The sequence below is a fragment of the Coregonus lavaretus genome, assembly GCF_964263955.1.
Source record: "Coregonus lavaretus genome assembly, chromosome: 28".
In the NCBI taxonomy this organism is placed as follows: Eukaryota; Metazoa; Chordata; class Actinopteri; order Salmoniformes; family Salmonidae; genus Coregonus; species Coregonus lavaretus.
In genome coordinates, this window is record NC_140015.1 from 1,963,870 (window position 1) to 1,966,282 (window position 2,413).

A 2,413-nucleotide genomic window follows, 5' to 3' on the forward strand; every position below is an offset into this window, starting at 1 on the left:
AGGTAATAAGTTCCTTTTATAGGCATCAGGTTTGCCAAACTCTCACTTGAAACTGTTTGTGTTTAATACGTTAAATTCCACATTATGTTAACATATGACCCCAAAGTGATCTGTTCTTGCGATTTGTAGTCTGACATATCAGATTTACATATGATGCTTTTTCATGAAGTAGTTTGGATGTAGTGAACTACTTCTTCAAAGTAACTTTAGTCAAGTAAACTATATTTTTCTTGAGGGTAGCATTAGTATAGCTTAACTTCCAGTGTGAAGTAATTGGTAGCTTGGTAAACTATATTTTCAGAGTAGCTTCCCAAACACTGCATGTTACCAACCTGTACCCAGTGGTGGGGAAAAAGTACCCAATTGTCATACTTGACTAAAAGTAAAGATACCTTAATAGAAAATGACTTAAGTAAAAGTGAAAGTCACCCAGTAAAATACTGCTTGAGTAAAAGTCTAATAGTATTTGGTTTTAAATATACTTAAGTATCAAAAGTAAATGTAATTGCTAAAATATACTTAAGTATCAAAAGTAAAAGTGTACATCTTTTGAAATTCCTTATATAAAGCAAACCAGGCAGCACCATTTTCTTTTCTTTTTAAATTTACCGATAGCCAGGGGCACGCTCCAACACTCAGACATAATTTACAAACGAAGCATGTGTTTAGTGAGTCCGCCAGATCAGAGGCAGTAGGGATGACCAGGGATGTTCTCTTGATAAATGTGTGAATTAGACAATTTTTCTGTCCTGCTAACCATTCAAAATGTATCGAGTACTTTTGAATGTCAGGGAAAATGTATGGAGTAAAAAGTACATAATCTTCTTTAGGAATGTAGTGACCAATTCAGAATTGGGCTGCCTGTGTAAACGCAGCTCAAGTGTGCAAAGATAACTCTGTAGCTCAACTGGTAGAGCACGGCGCTTGTAACGCCAAGGTAGTGGGTTCGATCCCCGGGACCACCCATACACAAAAATGTATGCACGCATGACTGTAAGTCGCTTTGGATAAAAGCGTCTGCTAAATGGCATATTATTATTATTATTATTATAACAGATTCCATCCTCACTGTCATCTCGACATAATAGAGCCTTTTTCCTGGACCCAGATTAATCCTAGTCCTTGACTAAAAAGCATGATCAATGGAGATGTGTTTGGGAAACCGACCCTCAATCCACAGATAAATTACATTTATGTATTCTGGTGTGAGATGATGTGATTTGTCCTGATTAATCAGAAAGGAACTCCTGATTTGGTATTACATCCTCCTCTATGAACAGGTCAGAGGGGGAGGGAAAGTGACCCACGCCCAAAGCATTATCCACCTGTTCCCGATGTCCTTTGTTGTGCTGATCACATCTATTACAAGCTTCCACCTGAAGAAAGCTGCGCCAGCATGCGTTTTTATCCCTCAATAATCAAAACGACAACAGACAAGTTTCTAGAGTCATATTTCAATTTTCCTAATTCAACACCAGGTTAGAATGGCCCTCAAGCACAGGTTTAGGATCAGCACATCTGCCCCCAGTCATAAACCTGAACTGTTAACATGGGTAAATGCAGAACTGGAATGAGATCAGATTAGATTCAGTCTTTCTTATTCTTAATTTGACCCGAATGGGAATATAGGGCTTCAGGGAGAGGAGTAACTAGTCATGATGCACCAATGGGACGAACTAGGCCGTCTCCTAGGCTACAGTGTATGTGCAAACGTGTGCCCCGTACAAAGCAAAGATCAGCCTTGATGCAGAAATAAAACATTAACTAAATATAAATTATCCATGTACTTCTCATGTTAACCCATTTATCTTGAGTTGTGCAATGTTATGTGAATTTTCTCCCCTCTTCCAGCTGTGGGTCACTACATATAGGCTGTGATTGAATGATTACATTATTTGTATTTGTATTTATTAGGATCCCCATTAGCTGCTACCAAGGCAGCAGATACTCTTCCTGGGGTCCAGCAACATTAAGGCAGTTACAGTGGGGAGAACAAGTATTTGATACACTGCCGATTTTGCAGGTTTTCCTACTTACAAAGCATGTAGAGGTCTGTAATTTTTATCATAGGTACACTTCAACTGTGAGAGACGGAATCTAAAACAAAAATCCAGAAAATCACATTGTATGATTTTTAAGTAATTAATTTGCATTTTATTGCATGACATAAGTATTTGATACATCAGAAAAGCAGAACTTAATATTTGGTACAGAAACCTTCGTTTGCAATTACAGAGATCATACGTTTCCTGTAGGTCTTGACCAGGTTTGCACACACTGCAGCAGGGATTTTGGCCCACTCCTCCATACAGACCTTCTCCAGATCCTTCAGGTTTCGGGGCTGTCGCTGGGCAATACGGACTTTCAGCTCCCTCCAAAGATGTTCTATTGGGTTCAGGTCTGGAGACTGGCT